General features: G+C 47.5%; 1 long non-coding RNA gene across 2 annotated transcripts; it reads left to right on the forward strand.

The window, feature by feature from the left end:
* Nucleotides 1–1,292: 1,292 nt before the first annotated feature.
* Nucleotides 1,293–6,079, forward strand: LOC112846160 (uncharacterized). 2 transcript variants are annotated; one of them, XR_003219005.1, is made up of 3 exons: nt 1,293–1,305; nt 5,290–5,336; nt 5,494–6,079. It is a non-coding gene; the product is annotated as an uncharacterized LOC112846160 (long non-coding RNA). The 2 variants fall into 2 exon arrangements; XR_003219006.1 differs by lacking the exon at nt 1,293–1,305 and adding an exon at nt 1,333–1,537.
* The last annotated feature ends 779 nt before the right edge of the window (nt 6,080–6,858 follow it).

The following is a 6,858-nucleotide window of genomic DNA, read 5'->3' on the forward strand; positions in this document are numbered from 1 at the left end:
GCTACCAGAATACAAGGCGAGCTCCACACGTCATGACTGAAAATGGCAAGACCATGCTCAATGAGATATTCAACTTCCTACTGCATCAAGCTCCGCTTTGTGTAGTTTACACGATAAGCGTGCTGTTTTTATCGGCCTTTCCACCGTGATGTCATGACACAGGACAGATGTTGCTGATGATGCCTACGGTAGTCAGTCACTGGAAGCAAAACCAGCACCTTCTCCCCCGGGGCAAAATTCCGAACCACAGATTTCTTGTCAAAATGTGCTTTCATACTGCCCTGGGCTCGCCTCAAGTGGTCGCGGGCCAACTGCACAAGAGAGATGTTCCTTAAAAGCACACACATAATCCAACGCATTATCCTCCACCCGATGTGATTCGGACAACCATTTCTCCTTAAGTAATCGCAATGGCCCACATACCGTGTGTCCAAAAACAAGATCAGCTGGGCTGAAACCAAGGGATTCCTGCTTGGCTTCTCGAATGGCAAACAACAATAAGGGAAGCTAACTCAGAGGAGCGATTGCTTACCTAGCCCCCAAAAAACATAACCAAACAACAATCACTCACCTCACTGACTAACTAAACATGAGAAAACTGTACCCAACTGAAAAGGCGATCCACTCCTTCTTCCTCCTGGACTTGCAAAGCAACACAGAGCATGTCGCACCCCAGCTGGTTGGAGTAAAACCGAGGATGGATGATTGCCGTCCTCAACCGCGCCGCCTTATACTCCGCCTCCAGAGCAGCATTCAGTCCTGGTGTACCATCTTCGGGATCCACCACTCCTGGAGGCACACCTGCACACTCACATTATAACTGGTTTTCCTTGGCCTATCGAAAAAAATATTACAATATTACATATCCGAATTTGATGAAATTGTCTATTTCTTCTTAAACAAATTAAACAAGAAATCTTACAAAGTCTTCTTCAGGTGTTTGAGGGTGCATGGAATTTAACCAACAAGTCTACATGTATCTTGGACTTGGCATTTGACTATCATTCATTTGTTTGTGACAAATAAAATTTGAATTTGAATGGATATTTTATCCATAAAAATTATTGAAAATAAGCCTTTAGTGAAGTGTTAACAAATGTATTGTTTTTTGTGTGTGTGTGTGTGTTTATATAGTCTATCAGGCTGTCTGATCACAGAGGAAGGCTGTACTTCTCTGGCTTCAGCTTTGAGCTCCAACCCCTCCCATCTGAGAGAGCTGGACCTGAGCTACAATCATCCAGGAGACTCAGTCCAGAGTTTGTTGGCTGGACTGAAGGATCCACATTGGAGACTAGACACTCTCAGGTATGGAGAGAATGTCTGATAGAGGAGGAAGAGCTGAAAACATCAGCTGTGTCCAACATTCAGTTCCTGATTGTTTCATGCAGATGTCACAAATGAAGGGAAGATTTTTTTCTTGCTCATTACAGACAATCTAAGGAGCTTGAAAAGAGCAACTGGACTTATAAATTTTTCTTGCAGACATTTCATATGAGAAGCTTCTTCAGTTCTAAAATCAAATTTTGGAGAGACTTAGGTATTTAATTTAATTTAAAATTTGGTTATCTCTAAAAATGGTCGTTGAACCGTTATTAATTATGTGCCTCATCACATGAGCCAAGGTGTGAAATAGATAGAAATGTTCAGCTGAGTCTTACCCTGTAAAGGTAGCTGCCATCTCTGTCCCACATCTTGGGTAGCACTGCTCTGTGCTGTCAGGGTCCCATGTATGGGTTGGGCTATGTTGTCCAACAGGGATGACATCTTAGCAACCATTCTCCTTTCTCCATTCTTACTCACCACCTCCACTGGGTCTAGAGGGCATCCTAGAAAAAAGCTGGCCCTCTGGATCAGCCTGTTCAGTCTCTTCCTGTCACCAGTAGAGATGGTGCCGCCCTAGCAGACCACACCGTAAAAGATGGCTGAGGCCACCACAGAGTCATATGTCTTCAGTAGTGAGCGCTTCACTCCAAAAGACCTCAGTCTCCACAGCAGGTACAGCCTGATCTGCCCTCTTCTGTAGAGGGTGTTTAAATTGCGAGTCCAGTCAAGTTTACTGCTCAGATGTACACCAAGGTACCACAGCCTCAATGTCCATACCTTGGATGTTTAGTGGTTGTAGTAGATGATGTTTTTGCTTGTGGAAGTCTACCACCAGCTCCTTGTTTTTTCTTGTGTTGATCTGGAGGTAGTTCTGCTGGCACCAGTCATCAAAGTCACTGAGTGAGGTGTTCCAGAACATGCCCGGAACACCTCACCCAGGAAGCACCCAGGATGCATCCTTGTCAGATGCCCAAACCACCTCAGCTGGCTCCTTTCAATGTGGAGGAGAAGCAGCTCTACTCTGAGCCCCTCCCAGATGGCTGAACTTCCCTACCCTCTCCTATCTCTAAGGGAGAGACCAGCCACTGTTCGGGGGAAGCTCATTTCCACTGCTTGTATCTGTGATCTTGTTCTTTTGGTCACTACCCACAGCTTGTGACCATAGGTGAGGGTAGGGACGTAGATCAGACAGGTAAATTGAGAGCTTCGCTTTTGCGCTCATCTCTCTCTTCACCACGAAGGACTGGTGCAGCAGCTGCAGCACCAATCCGTCTGTCGATCTCCGGCTCCCTTCTCCCATTACTCACAAACAAGACCCCGAGATACTTAAACTCCTCCATTTGGGGTAGGAACTCGTCCCGGACCCAGAGTGGGCACTCCATCCTTTTCCGGCTGAGAACCATGGCCTCGGATTTGGAGGTGCTGATCCTCAGTCCCACTGCTTCACACACGTCTGTGAACCGTTCCAGAGTGAGCTGGAGGCCAGCAACCGATGAAGCCAACAGAACCACATCATCCACAAAAAGCAGAGATGAGATTCTGAGACCACCTACGTGAAAGACCTCCGCCACTTGGCTGCGCCTATAAATCCTGTTCATAAAAATTAAGAACAGAATTGGTGACACAGAACAGCTCTGGTGGAGCCCATCACCCACAGGGAACAAGTCCGAATTATTGCCGGCAATGTGAACCGAGCTCTTAATGGTTGTATAGGGATCAAATAGCCCGTAGCAATGTGCCAGACACCCCATACTCCCATAGCACCTCCCACAGGACACCCCAAGGGACACGGTCGAATGCCTTCTCCAAGTCCACAAAACACATATAGACTGGTTGGGCAAACTCCCGTGCGCCCTCAAGTATCCTTGAGAGGATAAAGAGCTGGTCCAGTGTTCCGCAACCAGGATGAAAACCACATTGTTCCTCCTGTTTCCGAGGTTCGACTAGCAGCCAAACTCTCCTTTGCAGCACCCTGGTATAGAATTTCACAGGGAGGCTGAGGAGTGTGATCCCCCTGTAGTTGGAACACACCCTCCAGTCCCCCTTTTTAAAAATGGGGACCACCAACCTGGTCTGCCAGTCCAGGGATACTGCCCCTGATCTCCACGCAACATTGTAGAGGCTTGTCAACCAGGACAGCCCTACAACATCCCGAGCCTTCACGAACTCGGGGAGGACCTCATCCACACCAGGGGCTCTGCCACCAAGGAGTTGTTTAACTGCCTCAGTGACCTCGCCCTTGTAAATTGGCAGGTCATCCCCCTCATCCCCAGACTCTGCTCCCTCCTTGGAAGACATGTCAGTGGGATTAGGGAGGTCGTCCAAGTATTCCTTCCACCGCCCGACTATTTTCTCAGTCAAAGTCAGCAGCACTCCACCAACATTATCCACAATACTCGTAGAGCACCGCTTTCCACTCCTGAGACGCCTGACGGTTTACCAGAATCTCTTTGAGGCAGTCCAAAAGTCTTTTTCCATGGCCTTTCCAAACTCCTCCCACACCCGAGTTTTTGCTTCAGCCACTGCCTCAGCCACATTCCACTTTGACTGTCGGTACCTGTCAGCTGCCTCCGAAGTCCCACAGGCTAGCCAAGCCTGACAAGATACCTTCTTCAGCCTTGTGGCTCCCTTCACCTCTGGTGTCCACCATTTGGTTTTGGGGAATACCACCACGACAGGCACCAACCACCTTGCGGCCCCAACTCAATGCTGCAGCTTTGGCAATGGAGATGCTGAACATGGTCCATTAGGACTCAATGTCCCCAGTCTCCCTCTGGATGCTGTTGAAGCTCTGCCAGAGGTGTGTGTTGAAGATTTCATGGACTGGGGCCTCTGCGAGGTGTTCCCAGCACACCCTCACTACATGTTTAGGCGCACTGGGTCTGTCCAGCGTCATCCCCAGATCAGCCCCTCTCTTTACCTGATTGTCCAGAACATATGGTCGCAGGTGATGCGATTACAAAATTGATCATCGACCTGTGGCCTGGAGGGTCCTGGTGCCATGTGCGCTTATGGACACTTTTATGTTCGAACAAGGAGTTTGCTATGGCCAAACTGTGATTTGCACAGAAGTCCAATAACCAAACACCACTTGGGTTCAGATCAGGGAAGCCGTTCCTCCCAATCACGCCCCTCCAGGTATCGCTGTTGTTACTCATAAGAGCATTAAAGTCTCCCAGTAGGACAACAGAGTCTCCAGGTGGAGCACCTTCTAGCACCCCACCCAAGAAGGCTGGGTACTCTGAACTGCAACTCGGCGCATAAGTGCAGATGACAGTCAGGACTCGTTCCCTGAACCTAAGGCGCAGAGAACAAACACTTTCATCCACCGCGAAGAACCCCAATGTACAGGCAGCAAGCCGAGGGGATAGTAGCATACCCACCCCAGCCCGCCAGACTGAGACAGAGTCCACCCCCTCTCCGGGAGACTGGTTCCAGAGCCCAAGCCATGCGTAGAGGTGAGCCCGACTATATCTAGCCGGTACCTCTCAACCTCACGCATTAACTCAGGCTCATTCCCCACGAGAGAGGTGACATTCCATGTCCCTATTGCCAGTCTTGGTAGCCGGGGATCGGTCCGCCAGGGCATCTGCTCCTGGCCTTCTCCCGGCACACAATGCACCCGACCCCTACGGCACCTCATGCGGGTGGTGGGCCTGCAGCAGGATGGGCCCATGTCCCCTTTTCTGGCTGTGCCTGGTCGGGGCCCATGGAATAAGGCCCGACCACCAGACGCTCACCCCCGGGCACCCTCCCCAGCCTGGCTCCAGGGCGGGGCCCCGGTAACCCTATCCCGGGCAGGGTAAACTGTTCTCTCAATGCTTTCCTCATAAGTGTATTCATGAAAATGTTGCACTGTTACTTTATCAGTGTCTAACAGTATGTAAATGAGAGCCATGTAATGTCCAGTTGTGTATGCTGAAAGAGACTGTGCCGGTCTGACCTCTCCCCCCCTCCTCCTTTCAGGGTGGAGCCTGCTGGAGTCCGATGGTTGAGACCAGGTCTGAGGAAATGTAAGTGGGTTTTTAATGTGATTCATGAAAATAAAGAAGCACACATTCAACCATCTTCAAACTGTCACATCACTCATTCACATCTCTGATGTCAGGAGTCAATCAATGAACAGATGATTAATACCTGCAGCTGGATTGTGTTTGTTCTCTCCATCAGATTCCTGTCAACTCACAGTCGACACAAACACAGTACACACAAAACTCCAACTGTCTGAGAACAACAGGATGGTGGCACATGTGGAGGAGGTTCAGTCATTTCCTGATCATCCAGACAGATTTGATTACTGGCCTCAGCTGCTGTGTGAAAATGGTCTGACTGGTCGCTGTTACTGGGAGGTCGAGTGGAAAGGAGGGGTTTATATGTCAGTTAGTTACAGAAGAATCAGAAGGAAAGGAGACAGTAAAGATTGTTGGTTTGGATACAATGATCAGTCCTGGAGCCTGATCTGCTACGATGATGGTCCTCATTCTGTCTGGCACAATAACAGAGGAACATCCATCTCCTCCTCCTCCTCCTCTGTCTCTAACAGAGTAGCGGTGTATGTGGACGTTCCTGCTGGCACTCTGTCCTTCTACAGAGTCTCCTCTGACACTCTGATTCATATTCACACCTTCAGCACCACATTCACTGAAACTCTTTATCCTGGGTTTAGATTCAGGTATCTTGGTTCCTCAGTGTCCCTGTGCTGAGTTGAGTTTAACGAGTGTCCTCCTGTTAGAGAAACACTCTTGACTGTTGAACATATAGTTCAGTCTGTACATGTCTCTCTTTCACTCAGAAACACGTTTTCAGATTCATGGATTCAATCAATTGATGTTTGAAGCTGTTCTAAATGATTCCTTGTAAACTTTTTTCTCTTCAGTCCTTTAAAGATGGAAGCTCCCATTATTCCAGGATCCACATGTTGTTTTTCTGTCTTTTTACACTCAAAGCTTCAGAGTGAATATCAATATGTTGTTTTTCTCTGAAGCTCAGTTCACAACTATCTCCTCTGCATTTTCAACAAGTCTGCACTCATTAAAATGACTACGAATGTTTGATTTATCTTTCTTAATGGGATGTTTCCAAACTCTCCACATCTCTTACTCATTGTTGGAAGCTCATCATTTCAAAATGTTTCAGCCATATAAGCTGAAAATATTGGCTCAATTGTTTTGAATGCAGTTCAAGCAGAATATGATTGTACTGAGGGATCATAATGCATGCGGCTTATTTAATAAACAACAGACTCTGATTATTTGTAACTAGTCTTGTGTTTTTCCCAAATTGAACAAGAACAAGAACATGGTGCAGGATGTTGGTAACAGCTTCATTATCAAACTCTTAGAAACATGTAAATATCTGTGTATAGCACTGCATATGTTGTGTATCACTTTAGTTTGTATGAAACATGAAAAATATCACAAAGGGTCCTAATGAAGAATATGCTGAAATTTGGTGACAGACATTAGATTTGCTTTGACGTCAAACTTTTAGAAGCTGTTTCATTGTTTATCATGCAGCTCTAGTTTCATAAAACAC

Source organism: Oreochromis niloticus, linkage group LG3 (genome assembly GCF_001858045.2).
Source record: "Oreochromis niloticus isolate F11D_XX linkage group LG3, O_niloticus_UMD_NMBU, whole genome shotgun sequence".
NCBI classification, from domain to species: domain Eukaryota; kingdom Metazoa; phylum Chordata; class Actinopteri; order Cichliformes; family Cichlidae; genus Oreochromis; species Oreochromis niloticus.